Source organism: Chrysemys picta, chromosome 18 (genome assembly GCF_011386835.1).
Source record: "Chrysemys picta bellii isolate R12L10 chromosome 18, ASM1138683v2, whole genome shotgun sequence".
In the NCBI taxonomy this organism is placed as follows: Eukaryota; Metazoa; Chordata; order Testudines; family Emydidae; genus Chrysemys; species Chrysemys picta.
This window is the reverse complement of record NC_088808.1, coordinates 7,028,808-7,056,014: the sequence shown is the minus strand read 5'-3', so window position 1 is coordinate 7,056,014 and position 27,207 is coordinate 7,028,808. Positions and strand designations below refer to the sequence as shown.

The window sequence follows — 27,207 nt, the reverse complement described above, 5'->3', positions numbered from 1 at the left end:
GAGTTACTGCTATACAATTGCAAATTGCTATCAGGGAAGGTGATGCAAATTCTGCTTCTTGCTACTTTATGCTACAAAGCAATTCCTTCCAGATTAGCATCATAAACCCGTAGCTGCCTCCCACCAGGATCTTCCAAACCAAGCAGCCTACATGGCTTTCCAAAGCAAGTCCGAGACAACAAATGTTAGGGGCCACCTACTTCAGCGGGCAGTGACACTGTACTCAAAGCTATGGACACATTTGGAGTGGACTCTTTCTGCTCTCTCCAGAGCAGTAGCTTTGTTGGCTCAAAGAATGACCACAGATTTCAGACAGGCAGCTGCCCGCTCTACAAGGATAAAAGGCCATGGGCTTCATTTTCCTCTCATGGGGATACATCAGGAACAACAGTGGTATAAAACCAGTGTGAGATCAGGACTGGGCTCAGTTCAGAGCCCCCTCCTTGGACCTGATCCTACTCTCAAGGGAAGTTTTGCCCGAGTAAAGAGTGCAGGTCAAGCACCAGAGTCCGAGCAAGGACTTACAACGATATGCAAGAGGAGAAGATTTGAGGTACAGTACAAAGAAAAGGGCCAGGAATTGCCTAGTAAATTGAGAGCAGCTTTAAACTAACAAAACAAGCCAGAAAAAGCCAATTGAGCGTTATTTAACGTGACATGGAATTATACAAGCCATAAACCATAAGTAAGGGCCAGATTCTATTCTCAGTCACCGCAGTGTAAATAGAATTACTCCGGATTTAAGAGGAGCCGAGAATAGAATCCGACCCTGGATCTCCGCACAAAGCAATCATTTTGGTTTACTATTCGGCATTAAAATTCCCCCCTCTTGGCATTCATGCAGCCTTATTGACTTCGGGGGTGGGTGGGTTGCCCGGGTCTAATTGAATGGTGAATTTGGCTTTTGGCTATCATCCCATATGCATGTTGATTGTTAAAAACAGAATATTAATAAGCCATTTTGAACAAGCTGTCTGGGGGAAACTTACCACCCTTCTCATGGAGAGGAGCTGTACTTCACCAGCTGAGTTGCAGCCTTCCCAGCCGGAAGCCACATGGATACAAATTCATTCAAGTTTGCAGATAGAGGCAGAGCTGATGGGACGGAAGAGGCTTAGGTGACTCTCAGGAGGAAGAGACGGTTCGGCAATGACACTGCAGCAGCCTAGGGTGTTTCAGTCAGCAACAGAAGTGGGTGATACAGTGTTCCAGGAAACAGTTTGAGTGCTTGCTTTGCAAAAGCACCTTTGAGCTTGTGAGCTCCTGGTCATCTCCCTCTGTGGTGTCTACAGGGCTTGCAGAGACAACAGAGCCTTGAGGCAGCCAACTCCTTCCTCCAAGCAATTCAAGCACCGCCTATGCCCAGGTGGAATTGTACCACTCAGAAAAGGATCAGTCTGCCAGGGGACGAGCGGGATCTGAGCTCCAAAACAGACTTGGAAATGGTTCCCCCCAATAATATACACAAATCCAGGAGGAAACAAGGAACCAATCTGAAAGATTATAGGGAGTACAGAGCCATCTTGGGCTTGGTAGGCAGAGGGTTACCACGGTCTTGCAGAGTGGTGGATAAACCCACACCTGGTGTGCTGATTGCAGGGATTGACAGGTGAGGGTGGCCTGGGCAGCTGTGATGAGTTAGACAATCTCAGTTTTGGCCGTGAAGCACAACTGCATTACACCCATTTATTACTAGTAATGAAAGTAGCTGGGCAGTGGAGTGCTGATCCAAAGACCATCTCTGAAAAGCCCTCACTTCAGTCCCATGAGGGAAATAATTATGAATAGCGAGATCAGCCCAGGTTGGATCAGCCAGGAATTTACCTACCCAATGAATCACAGAATCCTAGAATATCAGGGTTGGAAGGGACCTCAGGAGGTCATCTAGTCCAACCCCCTGCTCAAAGCAGGACCAATCCCCAGCTAAATCATCCCAGCCAGGGCTTTGTCAAGCCGGGCCTTAAAAACTTCTAAGGAAGGAGATTCCACCACCTCCCTAGGTAACCCATTCCAGTGCTTCACCACCCTCCTAGTGAAATAGTGTTTCCTAATATCCAATGAGGACACTGATGACACTGCTTCTGCTGATAGCCTGACCCAGGAGTAAGGCTCCAGACCAGTATAATCCTAGGGACAAGCCATGGGCCCTAAAGGTAAAGATGTCACACTTACTAATGCCATGGAGAGCAATTTCAAACCCTTTTTATTCCTTGACATCCAGATCAACTCACGAAGGACCATCCAATGACATTTTCTGGGGACTCAGGATTTCATTTTTGTTCACCTTGCCTACTGAACACCTCAAACATCACCCGATTTGGGGGAAAGTCCACAAAGTCTGAGGAAATTGGTTTTATTTTATGTTTAGCAAAATGACTTCCTCCCTGAGATCCAGGCCCATGCCAAATTTGTCATGTTTAAGTTGAGCCATTTTTCAGCTGGTTGTGTGCAAAAAAAGGCCTGCAAAATGGGACTACAGCAGAAAAAGTGTACTGTTGAAACCCGTCCCTCCTTCCCTTTTTATACCACTTGAAAATGGGTGAATGGATTTTGCTCAAGCTTTCAAGCTGAGTACTGAGGCCAATACTTTTTTATATAATTCGCGATTAATCTGTGGAACTCACTGCTACAAGATATCATTGAGGGCAAGAGTTTAGCATGAATCACAAAACATCCACAGTTGGGGGGAGATAGCTCAGTGGTTTGAGCATTGGCCTCCTAATCCCAGGGTTGTGAGTTCAATCCTTGAGGGGGGCCACTTAGGGATCTGGGGCAAAATCAGTACTTGGTCCTGCTAGTGAAGGCATGGGGCTGGACTCAATGACCTTTCAGGGTCCCTTCCAGTTCTATGAGATAGGTATATCTCCATATAAAAATGCATAAGGGGCAACCTTCATGCTTCAGGGCATAAGCCACTCACTGACTGTCTGGGGTTAGGTACACACTTCCCTTATGGGCACGATATTCCAAAATTGTCCACTCCTTGGTTTCTTGTGCATTCCCCTGAAGCATCTAGTACTGGCCAGTATTGGAGACAATACACTGGACTAGATGGATACTGCTCTGATCTGGCGTGGCAGCCCCAGTGTTCCTCTAAGAAGTTTCAGCCCAAAAGGGAAGTTTCTGTGAAAAGTTAGAGTGGGTTAGAGCGTAGCAATCATATCAACCTTAACCCTAGAGCGTGTGACCACACTGCTTTTCTTAGCTTTGGGGAGACTTCAAACAGTTGCTTCTTTTATAAAGAGCTTTGAGTTCTACTGATGAAAAGTGCTCTAGTAAGACCTAGGCATTATTATTATTATTTATTATGTCCCTACAGGAGCATTTGGGGCAGTGTTTAAGATCACAAATCCACGGCTGCAACCAGCCACATTACTCCAGGCACTGTCCGGCCATTGTCTGGCACTTCAGGAGTTGTCCAGCGGTTCTCAAAGGCCATGGAGTTCTTTGTAGGTGGGGTTGAACTTACAATTACATATTTCAGCCCTTTGATTTTCAAAACTGAAAAATAATGGGAGCATAATGCAGTTGCTGAGGCTGGTCTTGTGCCAGAGACGTGTCTGTTTGCATTGGTTCCAGTTCTCAGATTCTTGTCTGAGGCCCCGTGCAAAGTGTAGCACAAAGTGAAGCAGAAGTGGCCCCTGTAATAGGGATATGGCTTTTGTCATGCTAGTGGGGGTGGTTTTCTTGTAAGGGCCATAATTTCTTTTTATTTTTTTAAACTTTCTTTTTATTGTTTTTATGTAACATATAAATACGTAATGAAACAAAACATAAATACGTGCACAAGATGGAAACACCATATAAATAACGACATTCAGTGTTCACTATTTGTAAAACCCGGGGGGGAAAATAAAACAAGTAAATCAACAAACAACCGCCCCCCCCCCCCGAACCCGTAGAGGTCACGCAGGCCATCAATTGTTCGAGTGACTAAATAGATAAATAAATGAGAACATAACCTCTGAGAAAGGCTACGATTATGTCATGGAATCTGTGACTTCCAGAGACCTCCGTGACATTTTCTGCCCCAGGGCTGGAGCTGTCAGGTAGCAGCCCCGTCTCTCACCCGCAGCTGGCGTCAGGCCCCCAGCAGCTCCTAGCTGTCAGGCAGCAGGGGGACCTAGAGCTCCCAGCCCCCGTAGGCAGTGGGGGGACCCCACAGCTCCCAGCTGCTGAGAGTGACGGGGGCTCCCACTCGCTGCAGGCCACGGGGCTCCCCGCAGCCACTCAGCCATGGCGGGTGGCGAGGGGCCCCCCCAGCAGCAGCCCAGCTGCAGTGGCCCATAGGGGGACCCCAGAGCTCCCAGCCGCTGCAGTGGGGAGAGAGGGGATCCCAGAGCCCCCAGCCGCTGTGGGTGCTGGACCCTTCTCCCTCCCCATTTTGTCAGGGATTCACGGATAGGTCACGAGCTTCTGTGAATTTTTTTTATTGCCCGCGACCTGCCCGTGACTTTTACTAAAAATATCTGTGACAAAATCTGAACCTCACCTCTGAATACTGGGGACTAATATATACTAAACTGCAAAAGGACACAATCGTTTCAGGGGTCACCGCACATTCTCATGTTTTCCCCAAGCGTCGCTATTAGACAGACTCAGTTTCCCACTGATGCAGCAGCAGAGAGCTCACTAAGCCAGGCTGTACAGGAGGGAGGAATTGCAGATTTCCATTTTCTCAAAATAACTTATTTGGCCACTAAAATTAGTTACTGCAATTACCTGGTCATACCAACATCCAGCACCCCTAAAATACACACGCTTGGAGAAGGAGAGCAATGCTTAAAGGTTTTGAGAAAGCACTGAATATGGTGTTCCAGAAGACATGCATTTTTGGACAGGTATAGAGGATGTGTGGTAGGTTGGCACGGGGCTGTTTGCATCTCCAGCATTCATACTGGAGTCCAGTAATACCTGTTTAATATCTTGTTCTGGAAGAATCACAGGGATAAAGAACTTGAGGTAGTTTTCATATTAAGCCAGTTATCCTCCCAGCTGCAAGACGAAGTTCATTTCCCCATTTTATTTTGAGACAGAGTTTGAGTGTGTAATGCAATAAGCCACCTATAAACAATTCCTACAAAGTGACTTTTGCATAACACGGTCTTCTAGTGGCGAGAGAGTTGAAACGGACCAGTTGTCACATATCTTCGCATGAATCCTTGAAGAAGAAACTGTGAGCCGGCAGTAGCTGACATTTGTTGCACATGTCCTCGAAGGAGGCCAGTCTGTCGTCTTGTATTATATCTTTAATTTTTGTTAATCCTTTTTCTATTCAAGTTGGCTTAAGTATGGAGTTGGCCTTGATCCTGAGGCATGGCTTTGCCCATAGTGGTGTGAGGAGAGAATTAGTAAGATTGGATGCTGTAAACATATTGCAGGATGCCCCCTGTGGATGCAAAGATACTTGTGGTTTCTTTGACTATAAAGAGTACAAGTGAAACTAACCATGACTGTAGCATCTTTGAATTCTGGTGCTGTGTCTCACCAGCAACAGATTAAAACAAGCTCTCCAGGTTTGAATTTTGGTATTGCCTTAGATTAGAAGGACATCAGATGGCCACACTGCAGGGTGGCTTTTGCACTAGGCACTCATTATGTATTGAGCTTGGGGCTTTTAGCAAAGGACATTTGCTTCTTTTAAAACATGCTTTAGACCAGTGCTTCTCAAAGCCAGTCCGCCGCTTGTTCAGGGAAAGCCCCTGGTGGTCCAGGCCGGTTTGTTTACCTGCCATGTCCGCAGGTTTGGCCGATCGCGGCTCCCACTGGCTGCGATTCACTGTCCCAGGCCAATGGGGGCTGCGGGAAGCGGCGCGGGCCAAGGGATGTGCTGCCTGCCCTTCCCGCAGCCCCCATTGGCCTGGAGCGGCGAACTGCGGCCAGTGGGAGCCGCGATTGGCCGAACCTGCGGACGTGGCAGGTAAACAAACCAGCCCAGACCGCCGGGGGCTTTCCCTACACGAGCGGCGGCCCGAGTTTGAGAAGCACTGCTTTAGACAATAAAAACTTCATTCTTGGTGCATTTCAGTCCTATTGTTTAATAGGACCATGCATTTATTTAAGGCCTATTCTGATACCATCAGCCACATTGAATAGCGCCTCACTGAACAAGTAGTCTCACTGGGTCTCCTAAGTGGCTCAGCGCAGGGGTGGATTCTGCCCACTGAACTCAAAGACTGCTGGGAGGTGTGCAAGGAATGAGCAAAGAGGACGACAGTCTAAATGTTTTTCATGTAATTCAGTTTATTTGAAGATCTACAGAAAAAGTAAACACAGAATATAAACCGATCGTATGGTCAACATAACCAGGTATTCACACCCATTAATGTTTCCTTAACAAAGCAGTTATCAGGACAGCCCGACTGCATCACCCTTAGTAGCTTCCAGGACTACTGGCTTCAGCTGAGGGCAGGTTCTTGGCTTTTATAACCAGGGGCAATCCCATCATGCATTGCACAAACAATTAAGTAAAACCATCTTTTATATACAATTGCTCTTAATCAAATTCATGTTAAGACTAGAAAGACAAGGGAGGGGCCAGCAGACCACGCACAGCAAGGAAAAACAATCCAATTGTATGTTTCTCCCACAGAACTAGAGCTATTTGAAAAAAAGGGGTTCCCTAATATTTCCGCTACTAAAGCACATTGTGTTTGGTTTGCTGTTATTCAGGGGTTCTGTTATTTATTATTCACGACACACTGGGAATTTCTGAAAATGCCCACAAATTCGAAGCGTGCCTGTAGCAGGGTGGCCACCCCGTTCCTGCCCGGAGCAGTTAAAATAGCCCTGGAGAGGGCTGCAGCTGGGAAAGGAAAGGCTGATTGGGGGGAAGCAGCCACAGGTGGGGCCATGCCCCAATCAGGCCACGGCTGGCCCTATAAGAGGGCTGAGGGCCAGAGGCAGGGGAGACACTCTCTCTAGCTTCATTGAGAGAGAAGGACCTGGCTGCCCGGGAGCTGAGGAGGGTACCTAGGGTGGAGCAGTGCTGGGGAAGGGCAGAGGGAGCTGGGGAGCTCCAGCCTAGCAAAACCCCAGGCTGCAGGCCGAGTTAAGGGCCCACAAGAGGGTACTAGGGCTGCAGAGGGACAGTCCAGGGTTAGGCAGAGGCAGCTGGTCCAACCCCCCTTGCTGATGATGAGTGGTTTACAGACTGCGTCTGCCCCAGTGAGTGGGGGCTAGATGGTGACTGGCAGTCGTCACTGAGGTGAGGTGGGGATAGAGGGTTGGGAGTTCCCCTGGGTGGGGAGACCCAGATTGTGGGTTACTGCTGGGGGCAGAATCCTGATGTAGAGGGGCACCGGGGTCTGGGAGGGACACGGGGCCAGCGGCAGGAGAGACACCGGCCTGCAGAGCGCTCCGGGCTGGAAGAGCTAATTCCCAGGACAACCAGCAGGAGGCACCGCGCCGGTGAGTCGTCGCCTCGCTACAGTGCCACAGATTTTGGCAAGACTGGTTATTCACTGAAATTCAGTACCAGAAAGTGAGTTATTTGCTACTTATTGTTTGGATTCTCTAAGTTAAAAAATTGAAATCACCCAATCAGGGAGCAGACACAACCCCATGTGACTTAAGGGGTCAGTCACACACCATGATAGTCAAAGCGAACAATTTGAAAACAACCCAACACCACAAACGTTGAAAAACATTCGGTGAAGCCTTCCATATAATGAATCCATGAGAAGGAATCAGAGAGCGGAAGAGGCGCACACAGAAAAAAAGCTTCATTCATGCTGACTGTTCTGTTCAACAAATAAGGCAGCCAGTTCTACCTACAAAGGACACCATTCATTTTTAGAGGACATGTGAAGCTTATTACAAGAGTCCGTCCAATAGTAACAGATCCTCTTCCATTCTTAATTTGACTCGGCTACATGTGACTGCAGGAGGTGAAAACTGAGACTTTTCCCTACACCATAATGTCAATGCTTCAAATAAAGACTCTACTAAGAGAAACACTATCTTTCAGCACCATCTATCTGTTCATTCAAACGCTGCTGTTACATTAGACACTGCTGCTCAGATCCAGCCGAACTACGCTGGTTGGGAGATGTTATGAATAGATTTTAGCAGGTGGACTAATTCCTAATGTGGTGCTATGCCATGCAGTGAGATGGATCTCTATGTCTCAGATGCATTTCAGCGTGGTGGGTGTAAGAAAGAGACAGTTCTTTTCTCCCTGTGAGTGAGAGTCATTCCTGTGCAGAGGGCCAACAGTTCACAAGTGATTAATTCTGAGTGCTGCGATTTTTAGATGCCCAAATTGAGACACCGTAAAGGAGACTAACTTTTAGAAGGTGGGTGCTCAGGAGTTTCTGGGAATCGGGCCCCTATAAAGTGTCCCAGGTTAGGTACCCAAAAATCAGCAATGACTGTTGAAAATTTTGCCTGTCCATCATTTAAGTCCTCAAATTAGAATTTCAGTGGGACTGAAATAGCGTGTGGCCCTCCACAGAGGGATGAATTTCACTCTGTAGGAGTTAAGTGCAACCCACTTGCCCTAGGAAAGAAAAGGAAGAGTCACCCCGAAAAGCTACAATAATGGATGTTTCTGAAATACGTGGACGAGCTCATTCTTCTCTTTGCAGCGTGACAAAAATAAACGTCACCCCACCCCTGGCTGATCTCACCCAGTGGCTGTGATGGGTCTCGTCCGGGTGTGTCCTCCCTGAGGAACAGCACCTTGATCCCTGGATGAAACTTATTCTTGCCTCTTCAGCTGTGCCCGACTCAGCAATCTCGGAGCAATAAAGGCTTGGTCAGTCTCAGGAAGAGACGTGTCAGGCAGAGATGCAGACTGTGGTACCTGGATGCTTTCACACTGGCTACTGCAAGATGACTGGTAGGTGGCCCTCACAGTGCAGACTTCACAAGGGATTGTGTTTCTCAGGATCAGTGAGCATCCCATGCCAAGCTTCAGAAAGGACCCACGAGGCATCCTCATGCCTTCCTGATGATTCGCCCCGCTTTCCTCCAATCCCGGTACCGCTCTCTCCGCGCCGAGTGCAGCAAACGCCTGGAGGAGCCAGAGTGGTTTGATCGTGTGAAGCTACAAAAAACATAAAATGAGCCATTGTTACTGATATGCTTCAGTGCTAGGAGTCAGTCCCTAGGAGTCAGTGAGCTGACAACCTTAGGCACAGGAATGGGCCTTAAGGGGAGGAGCATCCCAGACTCCTAGGTAAGGGCCAATGCTTGATCGGTTTGGATGAGGACCTGCACTTTCCCTGAAGTTCAAGGTGTTGCTAGTCTGCGTATGAGTGCGATCTCACTGCGTGCTGCTGTAATGCTGACAGACCCTGGTTATAAGCAGGCGGGATCGAACCTGGGACCTCTGGAGCTTAGTGCATGAGCCTCTACTGATTGAGCTAAAAGCCAACTGGCTGTAGAGCAGACACATTTAACGCTCTCTCTAAGTGGTCTCGGTGCCACTAGATGGGACAGAACACCACACTGAGGAGGTGTGTGGGTTACACTGCCCCAGCTTTGCACAGCCAGCCAGCACCGCAGACCTCGAGCGAACCACTCCATGACCACAGGAGCCGTTAAGGTACGAAGGCACCAGGCCTGGTTTATTGTGGACAAAGCACGGTAATAGCACCTGAAAGACTTTACCAGGATTCTAAGACGTATGCCCGTGGCAATGGACACAGCTCAGTGAATGGCGGGACTTTCCATTCCCCCCTCGGCTGGACCAAGACACTCTCTCAGAGATACCTCTTTGTACCCCGATACACACAAGTTAGTACTGCCCCTCTGACATAGTTAGTTACTGCCTCCTGACGTGGCGAATTATCACCCATCACCTTGTACATGTTGGTTCGATTAAAACCTCTTTCATTTATTACACTGTTATTCTGACCTTATCTTTTAGGAGGGGTCAGTGTGTTCCTGTTATCTGTGGGGAATGTTTTTGTACCATCCTTGTTACTGGGATGTTCTGGTACCACTCTTCTGGAATGTGTTTGCGTGAGTAATCTGTGCCTAGCACTTCTTACGAATTTGTGTTTCTGCAATATCAGCCCTGCTCTTGCCAGATTCTGTGAACCTGAAAGCAGGCGGGGCCTGACGTTTGCTCACAGCCTGACTTTTGCTAACTTCGCTTTATATCAGCAAAGCTTGCCCAAAACTTTAGCTCAGGTCTCCAATACAAGGGCTTATATTTCAGGCTCTCTTCCTACTACGCAAGGGTTTGAGATCACAAGCGTGGAAGTCTGGCCCGTTTCCTCTTAGCGCTTCTGAAACTGGGATGATTCTGGGAACTCCATCAATGCTGCAAAGCTGCTAGTTATGGTAATAAGCCAGCTACTAAATCAGGAGTGTCTAAATGTTGCAATACCAACGGCCGCAGGGGCAACTTGTCTTTGAATCTGAGGGTGGGATTTTCAAAAGTGCCCATGGACGCTAGGAGCACAAATCCCACTGCAAGCCAACTGGATTTGTGCTGCTTATTGTCTTCGGTGCTTTGAAAGCCCCACTCTACAGGTAGATATTCTGCTAAAACACCCAAAATAAATGCACACAAACCTAACGTTTGCTTGTACTTTTGCTTTCCATGATACGTTGCTAGAAACTGCTTGTTGGTTGCCTTCGCCAGCCTTAAAAACTTGGACGTGATGGGCTTTGCTCCACCCTGACCTGGGCAATTAGAGAGCGTATTTGTGACCGTGATGTCAGCTTCTAAATAGAACATCACGGCGTCTGCCTAAACGCTCACGAGTGAAGCTGGGCTCATGGGAACGTGTGGGGGAAGTGAGTCGCATACTAGAGATTAGCTGAATCACAACATGAAATTCAGACTGGTGACATTCCCCACTTAGGGTGACCATATTTCCCAAAGGGAAAACGGGACACCACATAGGGCTAGCCCCAAGCCCTTCCCTTCTCCCCGTGTGGGGCTGGCCTGAATGGGGGTAGTGTCGCTGCTCGCCTGAGCCCTACTTCCCCCTACATGGGGCTGGCATTGCCACTCACCCCCCCGCCACATTCCTCCACATTCCACTTTTTTAACAAAAGTGGGCATTTGTCCTGTTTCCTCTTGCCAACCGATCACGTTTTCAAGAGCAAATTGGACAAATGCCCATTTTTGCCCAAAAAGTTGGGACAGCCAGGATAGGGCTTAAGAACGGGACTGTCCTGGCCAAAAGAGGATGTATGGTTACCCCACTTCACTGCTGTTTTAACCCAAGTTAGCCAACCCAAGTTAAAGACACACCTGTTAGGGTAGACATGCCCTGACACCTAGCTCTTAGTGTTGGCCCCTCTGGAAGAGGGTGAATTTTGCCTTCAGGATTTGTCTGGACTAGGCTCAAAGGTGCTGTAGAGAGTGTTAGCTAGCATGTGCTAATGTCTTCTAAAACTCTAGACAAGGCAAATTAGAATAATAGAATATCAGGGCTGGAAGGGACCTTAGGAAGTCATCTAGTCCAACCTACTGCTCAAAACAGGGCCAATTCCCAGACAGTTTTTTGTCCTAAATCCCTAAATGGCCCCCTCAAGGATTGAACTCACAACCTTGGGTTTAGCAGGTCAATGCTCAAACCACTGAGCTATCCCTCCTGCCCCACTGTGAGAATTTTGACTTTGATGTCAGTGATAACACAATTAGTCTTATAACCTGAAGAAAAGCTCTGTGTAGTTCAAAAGCTTGTCCCTCTCACCAACGGAAGTTGGTCCAATGAAAGACCAACTTGGCTACAATAAGTCACTGCAAATAGTCCTACTGCAAGTCATTCTTCTAATACTGGTGGCTCTGCTTGTTAGGATAAGTTGTTTCACTAGCATCCATGGCTGTGAGTCCTAGTGCAAGTCATTTAACCAGTATTTGTACCAATCTTAATGCAAGTCATTTTGCTAGGCAGGAAGTGCAGTTTACAGCTGAGGTTCTCAAACTGGTGGGGGCATGCTTCCCTGGGGGGGAGCACAGAATGTATTTGGGGGGTTGGAGGGCATGAGAAACTTTAAGAAAAAACTTACTGCACACATTCAGAGCTGGGCGGTCAGAGAGCAATGGTTGCTGGCCGGGCGCCCAGCTGTGAAGGCAGTGCCGCTACCAGCAGCAGCAGATAAGTAAGGATGCCAATACCATACTATGTCACCATTACTTCGCCACGGCTGCTGGCAGTGGCACGGCCTTCAGAGCTGGGTGATCGGCCAGCAGCTGCCACTCTCTGCTCTGCCTTCAGAGCTGGGCGATCGCAGAGCAGTGGCAACTGGCCGGGCGGGAGAGAGACAAACTACTCCAGATACAAAGAAGGGGGCAGGGCAGTGATGAGCTCCCAAAATCCTAATAACCGGTTCCCTACCGGGTCCTCGGCGGCACTTCGGCGGCCAAGCGGGGCTTCACTCACTCCGGCTCAGAACTGCAACCCATCAACCCCCCAGCTCCTTGTCCCCTGACTACCCCATCCCGAGACCCCGCACCCTAACTGCCCCCTAGGATCCTACCCCCTACCCAACTCGCCCCGCTCCCTGTCCCGACTGCCCCAACCCCATCTACCATCACCCCCACAACAGACCCCCAGAACTCCCACACCTACCCAACCCCCCTGTTCCCCGTCCCCTGACTGCCCACCCAGAACCTCCGCCCCCTCCAACCGCTCCCTGCCCCTTATCCAACCCCTCCTCCCAGCCCCGGCCCCCATGCTGCTCAAAGTGACAGGTCCCATGGGCCAGATGTGGCCCGCGGACTGGAGTTTGCCCACCTGCCGGCCCCTTTAATAACTGGTTCTACACCGGCTTCTAAATTTAACAACCGGTTCTTGCGAACCGGTGCGAACCGGCTCCAGCTCACCACTGGGGCAGGGGCGCAATTACATACGTTTGAGAACCACTGGTCTAGTGCAGGGGTGGCCAGCCTGAGCCTGAGAAGGAGCCAGAATTTATCAATGTACATTGCCAAAGAGCCACAGTAATACGTCAGCAGCCCCCCATCAGCTCCCCACCCCTGCTCTCAGCGCCTCCCGTCCCACCAGCAGCCCCGACGATCAGCGCCTCCCCCTCCCTCCCCGCACCTCCCGATCAGCTGTTTCAGGGTGTGCAGGAGGCTCGGAGAGGGGGAAGGAGCGAGGGCATGGCAGGCTCAGGGGAGGGGATGGGAAGAGGTGGAGTGGGGGCAGAGCCAGGGGTTGAGCAGTGAGCCCCCCCGCCCCCCCAGCACATTGGAAAGTTGGCGCCTGTAGCTCCAGCCCTGGAGTCGGTGCCTATACAAGGAGCCGCATATTAACCTCTGAGGAGCCACCCCTGGGCTAGAGGCTTGGGCACTGACGTGGGAGTCAAGAGACCTGGGTTCTATTTGCAGTTTAGCCACTGGCCTGTGCAATATTGGGCAAGCCACTTTGCTTTATGTTCCCACCCTTTGTCTGTCTTATCTAGAGACCACAAGCTCTCTGGGGACATGCCTGTCTCTTATGTGTATGTGCAGCACCCACACCATGGTGCCCTGATCTGGGCTGGAGCCTCTAGGGTACTAATAGAATATAAACAATAACCCCTCCGTGGCTCTTGGGCGCCATTGCAAGCTGTTTCACTTCTGCTTTGGCTCTGCGACCCAGTGAGAATTGTGTCACTGGTACCTTTTGCTCCAAGGCCAGGAGACTGTCATTTCACTACTGCCAGCGGCTCGGAGACCTGGGATCGTTTGAATGATGGGAAACAGAACAGCTTTTTTCGAGCGGCATTTTAATGGCTCCTCTTTCTCTTTGAATAGGAGTTCTCTTTCTTTAATCTTTTAGCAGTGTGTGTTGCATACGTGCCTGATGAATTGATGCCAAATAATATGTCGTCATAAAACTCCAGAATTATTACGGACACGGTTATCACAAGCGTGAGGATGTTATGTTCCTGGAATGCAAGGCTAAGGATCGCACAGACACACACTTAATAGTAAGTATTAAGGACATTTGGGGCTTTTCTTTTGAAGCCTCATCTCCCCACACAATATTTCATGTTGTGCAGGGGGGAAAAAACGATTAGTATAATGGGCAGAGTCCAAACAAAGAGTGGGGGAGAGAGCACTCGATAGTAACATAATCTCTAGTGATTTAATCTAAAATGCTCAGATTGCAAGTCCTCTGTTGAGGTTTATGTCACACTGATGAATATTGTGCATGAAATATAGTTATCCACATTCTTTTCCTCCAATATACGCTGTTTGGGAGACTAAGTCACTCAGTTATAGTATATAGCCACATTAAAACAAATCATAAGCATAAATCCGTGACTATCAATCAAATCCACAATGTGTTTGTATTGTGCATGGTCAAAAGATTAACAGCCCTAACCCACGATAGTGTATTCACACAGTGCAGAGGGAGATATACGTACACAATGTAACCATCTATAAGAGAGCAACCTTCCCCGTCTTTACCTACATGAATCAAGCATCCAGCTAGTCCCCTCTTCTTTAATATTAAGCATCAACTCACCTAGAGGACCAAACTGGACCCACTTGCTTCTTAGGTTTGGTTACCTGCTTCTGATACTCCATCCAGCCACTGACCAACTCATGGAGGATCACCACATAGAGAAGGAAAATCAGAATCCTTGGGTCCATTCGGGGCACTTCGGGATCTGCTTCATTGGGCACAGGAGACATTGGGCCAAGAGAGCAAAGGAAGATCAGCTGGAGAGGTACGATTCCTACTGGGCCTCTCACTCTCGCTGTAGCAGAGGGAGGTGGAGAGTCGGGAAAGGCTGCTGCTGAAGGGAAGCCTTGCTGGCTGCAATCGTGCAGAGCAAATGAATGCTGTAAAATCTCCCCAGGGATAGAAGGCTGATGCCTATTACGGAAAGCAGCATCAACACAGCTGCTGAGGTTACAGACGTCTCCGTTAATGCTGTTGATGATCTCCTCTGCTACTTGATTCTTGTCTTCTCTCTCTCTCATGCTATTTCTGCATTACTCTGCAGCCGTCAGCTTCCTACACTTTTATCACACAAGCAATCCAGCTTCAGAACAATCCATTTTGATTGGCGGGAGTAGGAGAGAGTTGGCTTTTGTACCCCGTAGGCTTAGGAACTGTAGCGTTGTATATGCCAAAAATCAACTGATCTGGAGTCTCTTGCTGGTCTCCTCCCAGTATTTCTGTTAGGATTATGACCCACAGCTGACAAGTATCAAATCAAATTCTTTCTATATGGATTTCTCAGGCAGAACATCTCTCCCCCCCTTGCTTTTTTCTCTCTCCTTTTTTTTTTTTGCTCCCGCTGCTATTATTCATTATTTAAACCTTCAATTGGTATTTAACTCTGTAAAGCATTTGAGACTTGTCCAGTGTAGGAGAAAGGGGTACATAATATCATTAGGTCTCAATCTTTACTACACCAGCACTTCCCTCTCCACTTTCTGGACCCTCTCCTATTTAGCAAGATGGGAAAGGTAGGGTGGTCTTGACCTCAGCACCTGTGCACGACCCCCTGGCTATACAAAACAAACTGGCATTATATTTCACAGAACAGTAAAGGTTTCTCTGAATAGTCTGCCTTGTCTGGATACTTGAAGGACTAATGGAGAGAGCCACGTCTATTCAGCACTTAAAATCAAGAGGCAGCATTTACAAAAGATTCTGCCTTGGGTTTTAGAAGAAGCCCTTCCTCAGTCAAAACTCCCATGTGCATCAGTGAGCGATTGCGAGAATCAGACCTGCAGGATCAGGCCTTTAACAGTAGAAATGTCTAGAATCATAGAAGATTCGGGTTGGAAGAGACCTCAGGAGGTCATCTAGTCCAACCCCCTGCTCAAAGCAGGACCAACACCAACTAAATCATCCAGCTAGAGCTTTGTCAAGCCGGGCGTTAAAAACCACCACCTCTCTAGGTAACCCATTCCAGTGCTTCACCACCCTCCTAGTGAAATAGTGTTTCCTAATATCCAACCTAGACCTCCCCTAGTGCAACTTGAGACCATTGCTCCTTATTCTGTCATCTGCCACCACTGAGAACAGCCGAGCTCCATCCTCTTTGGAACCCCCCTTCAGGTAGCTGAAGGCTGCTATCGAATCCCCCCTCATTCTTCTCTTCTGCAGACTAAATAACCCAAGTTCCCTCAGCCTCTTCTCATAAATCATGTGCCCCAGGCCCCTAATCATTTTCATTGCCCTCCGCTGGATCCTCTCTAATTTGTCCACATCCCTTCTGTAGTGGGGGCCCCAAAACTGGGCCTGAACCTCTTCCCCCAATGATAATAAGAAAGGCACTTCTTTGCCCCTGCCAGGGATAAAGAGAGGATCCCCTTCAACCTCCTCCCCCATCAGTGATCTGGACCCCTCCAGTGATAAATCCAAGGCCCGATCCAATTGGTCTAGCGCCACTGAATGGAACTGTGAGAATTTACACCAGCTAGGGATCGGGCCCAGAATGACACAAAGTGAACCTGATGACCTTTACATTGCTGACTACTATGGAAACAGGAATTGCTGAACTGGATCAGATCAACTGTCCATCTAACACAGAATCCTCTTTCCCACAGGGACCAGGACAAAATGCTTCAGGGAAAGGTGGGAAAGCCCCATAATGTAAATGTTGCAGTAATCAGGGAGACATGGCTTCCCAACTCCAGGCAATTAGTGGTAGCCTTATGTTTTGAAGCATGAGGTTAGCTATTTCCCAGAGTCTTTTGCCCTATTGAACGTAGCCTGCAGATATTTTTATTATTTACACAGATAATAAGAAAAATACGTTGCTGTCATGTAGCACTCTTGAGCTGTCCAGCCAATGGTCTGATCCTTTTTTGAATCCTGCTAAGCTCTTTGCATATTATTATCTGCTTATATAGACTTCATTGCTCTAGTGTTGGAGCATCATGTCCCAGTGAGTTCCAAAGGCTGTTTGTTATGTTAAGAAAAAGTGTTTGAGCTAATGGATACTTTTGTGCAATAGGCATATTTTCAACATTTTTCTTTTAAACACATCACCTCTGTTATGTACATGATGATTCACAAAGATGATTCATAAACATTAAATAGGTTATAACTCTGTATCTTAAACACATCCAATGATAGTTACAGTGCAAACTGACTGTGTAAATTAAATTGCGTTAGAACTTTTATTCAGCTATCAAATACTCTTCAGTTAATGGAACAAGAAGTGCTGAATAATGTTTTTTTTAATTGCATAATTTGGGAAGAGATCCTAATTATTCATATAATCAAGAGAATAAAATAAACAAGAACTGAGGGTGTTTGGCAACTTATAAAATGTTAACAAGAGGGAGGAATGGAAATACTTGAAGTTCAGCATGAAAGGATGGTGAAACCATGTTTCTATAGCAACAGAGACAGTTGCCAGGCTGCAGGAGATAGGTTCTGATGTACTGCATAACTCATATTGCATGGGAGTTCCTACTAAAGACAACACTGACATTTTATAAATCACTCTCTACACTTTTTAATTAATAAAGGGCATAGGGCGACCCCTTTGCTTACTGTGGTGAGCTCACATGAAGTCAGTGGACCCACTCGTGTGAGAAAGTGTTCACTGGTCTGAACAAAAGGAGGCACAATTTGACCCTAAAGAGTTTTATTTGTTGACGTGCTGCATCTTGTGAATACAAAATGATTCCCACGCCCCCTGATTATTGGAGAAAATTACAGCTGGTTGAATAATAACATTGTAACCCTTCCCCCCACAGATTGGAAGGTATATTCATGAATAAACAGCCTTACTTCACTGGGTTGCCACAATGAACATTCCAGCAACCACTGGATACACCTGAAAATGTTCACGTCTTGACATTTATATGAATTTTAGCGCACAGATTCTTCATCCAAAAGCCACCGGAAGCACAAACATTGCGCAATATTTGCTACTTGATATATATTAATTTCCTGTATAAAAGTTTCATCCAATCCGGGAACAGGAAGAATACGATATGGCCTAGTTTACACTTCAGAGCGATGTCAGTTAAGAGTGAAAAAAAAAAATAAGGTCCCACCTGAGACAGCTGTGTTGGCAAAAGCCCTAGTGTAGATGTAGTTATGTGAGCAAAAAAGTCTTTTTGCCAGCATCGCTTATTTTGTTCAGGAAACCGGAATAAGATGTGTCTACATTAGGATGGTTTGCCAGTATAGGTTTACTGGCAAGCCTGTTCTAGTGTAGACAAGGCCTATGTGACATAAATGACCACTCACACATGGCAAATAGTAAAAACAAACCATAGGCTGGAAAGCGTTCTTCCAAACTGTTTGGTGAATACCTATGAACAACAAGTACATTCACAACTATAAGGGTTACTTTGTGAATGATTCGAAAACAGAACCAAGGCTAACTTCACGGTGAATATTATTTGCAATGAATCATTTTACCCGCTCTATTGAAAACATGAATCACTCCTCTCCCAAAGAGATACTTGTTTTGAACTTCCCAGCACCAGATATTAGGGATAACAGATACTGTTGCATAGTTAAGGAATTCTTTACATGAGTCTAATTTGAATCTACTGAACTAAATTCACTGTTGGTATACACAGGCAAAATTTGTCTGAAGGCAATGGAGTTGTGCCTAATTGTTCCTTTTGCAAATTTGGCCCAGTCTTTAAAAGTAGAAGGGACTTTACAATTATTTATCTTGTTTGTGAAAATATTTTATCCTGTGTGGGAGTGAGGAGAAGAAGCAGATACTCATTGCATTATGTGTCCAAGGCAAAACTGATGCTTATGGGATGGCTTTGGAGCGTGCAGGAAAAGTGCTCTGGGTATTTTATTATTCTGTTATTATGAATATAGTTCCTTAGACTATCCTAATGGCCAGACAGGTCATTGCTCCTTTGACTGGGCTCTCGAATGAGAGGGGCATTAAAACAAGGTTCCTTCCCATGGAGCAGGATAAGGTCTCCCAACCCTTCCTCCCAGGAGCCAGGAAAATGTTTTCAGGGTCCTGCCCACACCCATGTTCCACCATCCAGGGAATCAAATAACTCCAAGCCTGTTTCCTCTTCCCACCAGGCATCCCCACACTAGCTAAGGGTAGCGCCACCTCTTCTCCCAATGATGATAAGGCACTTCTTTGCCCCTGCCAGGGATAAAGAGAAGATCCCCTTCAACCTCCTCCCTTATCAGTGCTCTGGAGTGGACCCCTGCAGTGACAAGCCTCTTCCCCAGAGAGCCGGCACGTTGCCCAGTGTGACAGCGTCTGTGCACTACCCCAATGGGCAGGGGGCAGGATGCAGCGCCGCCCCACCCCTGCGTCAGGACAGAGGCAGGACATAGGGAGCTGTCCCTGGTGCTGAAGAGCAACCCTGCAGCAGCCACAGCCCCTCCTGCATCCTTGCGGCAGGCGCCCTGTTCCCTTGACTGCGGAGGGCGGAACGCCCTGCACCTGACCGTTGTCAGCCCCTCTGAGCCCCGGGGAAGCGGGTGGAACGCTCATTGTCTGAACGTTCCGGGGCGGGGCGACTGGAACGTTCAGTGTCTGAACGTTCCAATGCTGGGACAGAGCCGCAAGCCGGAGGGGTTGGTTCCCCCCACCTCATTGTTCTCCCGTGTGGGGCTGAGGGGCAACGGCTCTCCCCCCAGTAGCGGCTACTTTCTCGGGTGAGTCCCCCGCCTGCCCTGCTCTCACACCAAGGGGGGCTCTGCATTGGACTTTTTGCAGGACGACCCCCGCCTAGGGTGCCCTCGATGTTGGTCGGGGAGACTGCTGTGTTAGAGGGAAGCCCGTCTGCGCCCGTGATGCCCCTGGAGGCTCATCAAAGGCAGCTGAACTTTGTAGCACTCATGTATGGAGGGGACGGGGAGGTGGGAGGGTTAAAATGTATTTACCTTGCTGTCTGCTCTGACACCTTCAGGTGGGACCAGAGTATAGCAATCAGTGCATCTCCTTTGTCCCCTCCACACAGGCATATTATCATCTCCCTCTAACTGGATCTCAAATTTGGTAAAGCTACTTATATGGTCCGCCCCTCTCCCCTGACTGGAGTATCCAAGTACCTCACAATTTTTCATATATTGATCCTTACGCCACCGCGGTGAGGCAGGGCAGTGCTGTTATCCCTCACTTTACAGATGGGGAACTGAGGTACAAAGAGGTTGCCCCAGGTCACTCTGGAGGTCTATGACAAAGCAAAGAATGTAACCTGGGTCTCCCAAGTCCTGGGCTAACACTCTAACCACTGGACCATCCTGCCTTTCATAAAAACAAAAAAAGCTTTTTTTTTTTCTATTCACCACCCATACACTGGTACTATTTTCTCTTCTTTGGTTTATGATCAGATGTTAATTCCGTTCCTAATTGCACAGTCATTTCTTTTCCTTATTCTGTCCCCCCTCCTCCCTCTCCGCCACTCTCATTTCAAATCAAGAGCTTGGCAGAAAGAAACTCTCAACCTCTAGTCCTAATATTGAGGACAACTGGAACTCAGATAAAACTAAGCCCTTGCTTAAGTGCTCTGCTGAACTGAGGTCTGTGTGAATAAAGGCTACAGATCTGGATCCCAGAGAGATCAATCCTGTGAAGTGCTCCATGTTCAATCCTGTGAAGTCCTCAACTCACATTTAAGTCAAGAAGAGCTCAGCAAATCATAAAACCAATTCGGCAAGTCTTTGCTCTTGCACTTTTGACCAGCTCACCTGCCCTGTGTCCACTGACTCTTTTCTGCTGTGACAACTTCTAACATTCCTAACCTCTGCACAGCTTCAAAAAGCTGCCTTTTAAAACCAGAGCAAAACCACCAAGCTGCTACAAAATATGTGTGCTGCTTTCTCCCATCTGTGGAGTTCCCTCTTCCCCTCCCCTTGCCCCAAGTGACAAGGGCCCGAGGTGCAGAAAAAGCAATATTCAGTCCTGGACTAGTGAAAAGTTTAAAAAGCAAATACTTTGTGAACCTGTAGGGCTAGAAATGCATTCATTATCCCACCTGATTGCTGAAAACCCTTCTTTCCAATGTAGTCCATCAGTTCTGTCCATTAGAAACACAGGGAAATATCAGGCTGTCAACTGAAATTATTATATATACACAAAAGCCATTTCAGAGGTTTTAAAAAATGTATTAGTTATAATTTCCCTCTCTGTTGTAGGCCTGTAGAGTTAGACTCACAATACTAATGCAGGTTTGCTGTAATGAGAGAACGATATGAAAATCACCAATATATATTTTATAATCTCCTTAAACTACCTCAGTTTCCTATAAACTAAAGTATGTGGCATAAACAAAACATATGATGGGGTAGGTTAGACTCAGGCAAGAAGCATTACTAGCATTTGTGGAGAAAAAACTATGCTGATTTGAAAGTCGTTTAATAGGAGATGTTGTCATAGGATATATGTTAAGCAAAATTGTATGATGGGGTATGTTATGGGGTGAAGCCCAAAAAAGAACTGGGTGCATGGAGACAAAGAGGGTATGTCTACACTGCACACTAAGCTTGGGGTCTGACTCAGGTTTGAACCCAAACCCTCCTTCTGTCCACACACAGGTCCAAGCCCTGTCACTTTGCACTGTGGACACACCTCAAGACACAGACCCGAGCCAGAAGGTCTGCGTAGTGCAGTTTGGATGAATTAGTATGGCTGAGAGACCTGGGTCCAGCATTTATAAGCCCAGATTTACAATGCAGTGTGGACACAAGCATGGGCTTGGAAACACCAAGTCCACAAGCCCAGGTCTCACAGAGCTGGGTTTATAAAGCAGTGTACATGTATCCGGGGGCTTGGACTCTTGACCAAGAGTTCCACCCAGACGGCTCACTTGGAACTTTGGGGGTTTGAATTCGAAGGCTGGTCCATTGGCTCCTCTGAGGAGAGGGAGCAGCAGCCCAGACAGCGTGGGAGAGCTAGTCTGCAGATACAAGGGGCTGGGCTCAGATAAGATTAGGCTGTCCCTATTGGAATAAGATAGGAAGGTTACTGGACACCATTGTCACATTTACTCGGGTTAGTGTTTTGTCAAACCCAGAGGTCAGTGAGGCAGTCAATTGGTGGGTTTTGAAGAGTTCTGCACGGCCCTCGAAACACAGTTAAGAAGAAAAGTGGGTGCCCTGAGAAGATCAGAGGGGTAAAAAGGCTGTGTTAGTGACCTGGAGACACCACTGTTGAATAGTGTGTGCACCCAGGAAGGGGCAGGTCATTACAGCATTTTTTTGGGATGGGTCAAAATTCCCTCATGGGCAATCAGCATGAATATTTGTCAGCTGGCACTGGCTAGAAAGAGCTACTGTTTCACCCAGTGCTGGCTCCTTGCTGCAGCCAGGTGCACTGAGGAGGAGAGCACTATATTATTGGCAAAAATCAAACGCTAATGGAGTCGGTTTGACATCACATTCCTGATACTCTGTCCCAGATAGAGAGATGCGAGACAAGCAGTAGTGAGCGACAACATTGTGGACCATTAAGGATTTTGGTTGAGTATTAATTTGACTCGTGCATTGCTTTGCTACTCGGGAATAATGCAGCCATGCTAATAAAGTCTTTATACTAAACCTTCATGTAACATGTATACACACACAAATGCACACATGGACATTACATAAATGTCTGTGTAATTTATTAATAAATGTAATTTATCCCATAAACACTGGAATAAATTGCTTAGGGAGGTTGTGGAATCTCCATCTCTGGAGATATTTAAGAGTAGGTTAGATAAATGTCTATTAGGGATGGTCTAGACAGTATTTGGTCCTGCCATGCGGGCAGGGGACTGGACTCGATGACCTCTCGAGGTCCCTTCCAGTCCTAGAATCTATGAATCTATGAATTACTATTAATATTATAGCTTTGATTTGTGTCTGTCATTTACAGAACAGCAAGTTATTTGTTTAATGTGGGTCTGAGATTCTCTCTATATAATAATCCTTCCCCTCTCCTTTTGTCTTCAGATAAATAATTCTCTAGTTTTACAATAAAGGACAAAGATCAAGAAGGCATAAAGACAGCATGGCTGAAGCAGCCCAATTGAAGGAAATCCTCTTGCAGTCTGGTATGGGAGGCAGGCAGGATTCAGGACCAAATGTTAGACAGCCGAGAATTAAGAAAAACTCTGAGAAACAGAAGGAGATGAAAACCAGACTCTCCCACTGGGTCACAAAACGACCAATATCAGGTCTTGTGGGACAGAAACCAGCCCAGAGGAGAACTCTTTCGGACCAGGATTTAAGTACCCACAAGAGGTAATGCAACATGCCCTGTCTGCTGCTCCTTGCATGCATTTATATTATCTCATTCTCTAAGGGTACATCTACACTGGAGTGGGAAGGTGTAATTTCCAGCTTGAGTAGACATACCTGCACTAGCTCGAAAAATAGGTTGTGTCTGCAGTGGAACAGGTTAACCCGCCCGAGTACGTACCGAGGGTCTCGGATGGAATCAGACGCAGGTTGGCTAAACTCTACGACTTCTTGCATCCCCGCAGCTGCACTTCTATTTTTGGTGTGCTTGTTCAATCAGAGCTAGCTCTGGTATGTCTACCTGATTTGGAATTGACACCTCCAGGGCCAGCGTCGACGTAGTGGTTAACATGCAGAAATCCCTAGGGAACGAACACGTTAGTGTGCACAGCTACTTTGAGAAAATGGTCTGGGACTAATGTCAGCCCTGTATTTCTCCAATACACTAGTTCCTGTTGTTTTCAGGTATTTGAGCACGCAGAAAAGTTCAGAATCCCGGCTGAAATGCCACCAAGTCCCCAGTTTTCAGATGGTGGCAACACCCAGTCACTTCTCCTCTGGTCTGACTGCTGCAGCCTCATTTGCACCCCCCTGTGCTCAGGGACTTCCCTGCTAGTTAGATGCATCATCCTTCTTAAATCCCATCGCTTCTGAGGCTTTAGCCGTGCCATGCACACTGGGGTGTCAGCAATGGGGAAGCGCTGGGATGCAGGGAAGTCTGAATGGGGTCAGAGCAATGGGATTCAGTGAAGGACCTATTATGTCCTGTCACTGTCTTTTTTGCAGTGGCTATTTTTCTGTCTTGTGGAGGGTGATTTGGGTCTAGTTACCACTAGAGGAGGAGATGAGACAGAGATGTGGTGAGTATCCCTGCTCTCCCTTAGTTGGTACTTACATTCAGTCCAATACTAAATTTAGTGTGCCGCTTCCCTTGGGTGTGCAGGAAGGCCAGAACTCATTTACCTTCAAGCTCCCTAGAAGCCACCCCTGGCCCCATTGAGTCCTTCCACTTAGAAAACAGTATAATTGAAGTCTTGAGTTGGAAAAAATACCTGGTGGGTGCAGTGCTTTTAAGCCACGTCATTCATTGTTCCATAAATCACATGGGGTGCTAATCAGATTGCTTACTAAGACTTCAGAAGAAGAGCATGAAAGCCTCACAAACCGCAAACTGCAACACACAGACTTCACCTACAAAGGCAAAACTCATTGTTAAGACATCGAATCAAACAGCGAGCTGGGTGAGGTGCTCAAGTTCCCCTCACTTATTTGTAATATTCATTTTTTAGAGGAAAACAACTTTGTCACACTGAAAACATTGGGGTATGTTTGTCCCCAGTGTAAGGCGATTGAAACCATTGGGTTACAACAGGGATTAATTTGGCTCATATATTAAAGAACTGGAAACCATGTTTAGTTTCTCACACACAGGATGTTTATACAAAACCGACAGAGTGGGCGGAGCAACTGCTATGGTAGCCCACTGGGGTCTCACTCCAAGATACCTGCAGAATCCAGATGCTACAGTGCTCCCCCAAAGCCAGGAATCAAACAAAACTCTGGAAGTGTAAGTACCGCCATAGACTATATACATATCAATCCTTTATTGCTGGAGAAAGTGTGTATTCGAATCTGAATTCCTCAAAGAACACCAGAACGATACAGCACTAGCAGCAGTGGTGCTAACCACATTCCCACCATCACTTCTTCACCAATGTGTTTCCACCCTGTTGTGGTGGGACCACATCTAGTGGGCGTGAAGGTAGGTCAGTCTCCATGGCCCATTCTGTCTTTGGCCTCTGCAGGGATTGTTTAACAAGGAGGCCTATTGTGCTAGGCAGGGACGGCTCTATGTTTTTGCCGCCCCAAGCATGGCTAGTCACACGGATTCGGAGGCGTTTCTGCGGGTGATCTGCCGGTCCCGCACCTTCGGCGTCCCCGCCGCCGAATTGCTGCCAAAGCTGTGGGACCGGCGGACCTCCAGCAGGCATGCCGCCGAAGATTACCTGTCTGCCGCCCTCACAGTGACCGGCAGGCCGCCCCCTGCGGCTTACTGCTCCGGGCACACGCTTGCTGCGCTGGTGCCTGGAGCCGCCCCTGGTGCTAGGAGCTTTGTAATTAGGTGGTCATCTGTCAACTAGGGATTAGACTGAGACCATCAAACCCATTTCATATAGCCCATCAGATGGGAACAACTTTTGGCTCCTGGCTACATGAGGAGGATTTGAACTGGTGACCTAGAAGTGAAGGTTTCTGTATCCCATTAATAATCTCTTGCGACAAATGTCTTCATTTTAACTTCAGAGCATGGTATTATTTGCAAGAGAAGTACAATTAAGAGTCTGCCACCAACAAATACTCTGTCCAACTTCCCTGAATTTGATTCTTCCCCTGTGTTTCATGGGGATTCACTTCATCTGGAAATACATTTGACCTTTCTTTTCTTACTCGTCTCTTTTCCTTTCTAACTGCAGGGAAAGCGGTACAGTCCTGTGACAAGAGGTGAAGACAGAAGTGTGGCCTGCAGAGGGCACCACTTACAGCCATCACAAGCTCAAAGACACAGTGCTTTCAGCGGACTGGGGGAGAATAAGAGGTAATACACTCTCCTGAACACAATCTTAACTGATTGACTTATAGGCTATGATGGAAGAATAGACCAATGGGCAAGTATTTACCTGAAGAACGGCATTTCTTTTCAGGTTTGTATCAATGTGCGACCTGTTAAATGCAGTTATGGTCAGAACAGTGACTGTAAAAAGTAGCACACATCAGATCTTCTTGCATGTCTCTGAGGCATTGCCACTGAGTTCACTGAACAACAACAAAGAAGTTTTTACTCCTGTTAACCCTGCAGAGCAATTTTGGGAGAGTGAGCTGAATTCATGTGGCCAAAGCATCGTCAGCTATGTGTACTGAGTTGCAGCTGGAGAATTATTCCTGGGGGATAGTGTGTGAACCAGGAACAGCCCCCTTGACCCAGGGAGGGTTGGTAGCTAGAGAAACAATCTTTTTACTTGTAAACTGAGCAAATTTGATACTGAGTCACTGAGAGAACAGACATGGCCCTGGAGCAGGGGTGGGCAAACTTTTTGGCCCGAGGGCCACATCTGGGTATGGACATTGTATGGTGGGTGATGAATGCTCATGAAATTGGGGTTGGGGTTCAGGAGGGGGGTGAGGGCTCTGGGGTGGGGCCAGAAAAAAAAAAGTTCAGGGTGCGGGAGAGGGCTCCGGGCTGGGGCAGAGGGTTGAGGTGTGGGGGCGAGGGCTTCGGCTGGGGGTGCAGGTTCTGGAGTGGGACTCAGGATGAAGGGTTTGGAGTGCAGGAGGGTGCTCCGGGCTGGGACTGAGGGGTTTAGAGGGCAGGAGGGGAATCAGGGCTAGGACAGGGGGTTGGGGCACAGGAGGGGGTCAGGGGTGCAGGCTCTGGCCAGCACTTACCTCAAGCAGCTCGCAGAAGCAGCGGCATGTCTCTTCTCTGGCTCCAGCATGGCCAGGCAGCTCTGCACTGCCCCGTCCCCAGGTGCCACCCCTGCAGCTCTCATTGGCTGCAGTTCCCAGCCAATGGGAGCTACAGAGGCAGCACCTGTGGATGGGGCAATGTGCAGAGCCCCCTGGCTGCCCCTAAACATAGGAACCAGATGGGGGACATGCCACTGCTTCCAGGAGCCACGGTGTGCGGAGCGGCCCCCGACCCTGTTCCCCAGCAGGAACTCGAGGGCAGGATTAAATTGGCTTGCGGGCCAGACGTGGCCTGCGGGCCGTAGTTTGCCCACCCCTGCCGTGGAGCCTGTCCTGCTGTTTTTAGAGTTGCTTTTCAGGGTATAAGCACTCTTTAAGCTTTTGAAATAGTATTTTATATGTTCTTGATACAAACGCCACCCTTCCCCTTCAACCTTCACACCCTCACATCGGGCACATGTAATCGCTATGATCTGAGTAGCAAGTAGAGAGTAGCATAGGTGAAAAGATTTGATACTCAGGTCTGGTCACCTGCTTTTCTCACACCTGGACTTGAGAAGAGGCGAACACTTGGTCTAACTCTGATGCTTTCCCTGTCTTGTTTTCTGGGTAAAGGCTGTCCCCTGAAGATCTGGAGAAGAAGCGA

General features: G+C 47.7%; 1 long non-coding RNA gene across 1 annotated transcript; it reads right to left on the bottom strand.

The window, feature by feature from the left end:
- Nucleotides 1-6,223: 6,223 nt before the first annotated feature.
- Nucleotides 6,224-26,794, bottom strand: LOC101946363 (uncharacterized). Its single transcript, XR_010593567.1, has 3 exons — nt 24,149-26,794; nt 14,427-20,931; nt 6,224-9,049 (listed from the first exon to the last, which is right to left on the bottom strand). It is a non-coding gene; the product is annotated as an uncharacterized LOC101946363 (long non-coding RNA).
- Nucleotides 26,795-27,207: the final 413 nt, after the last annotated feature.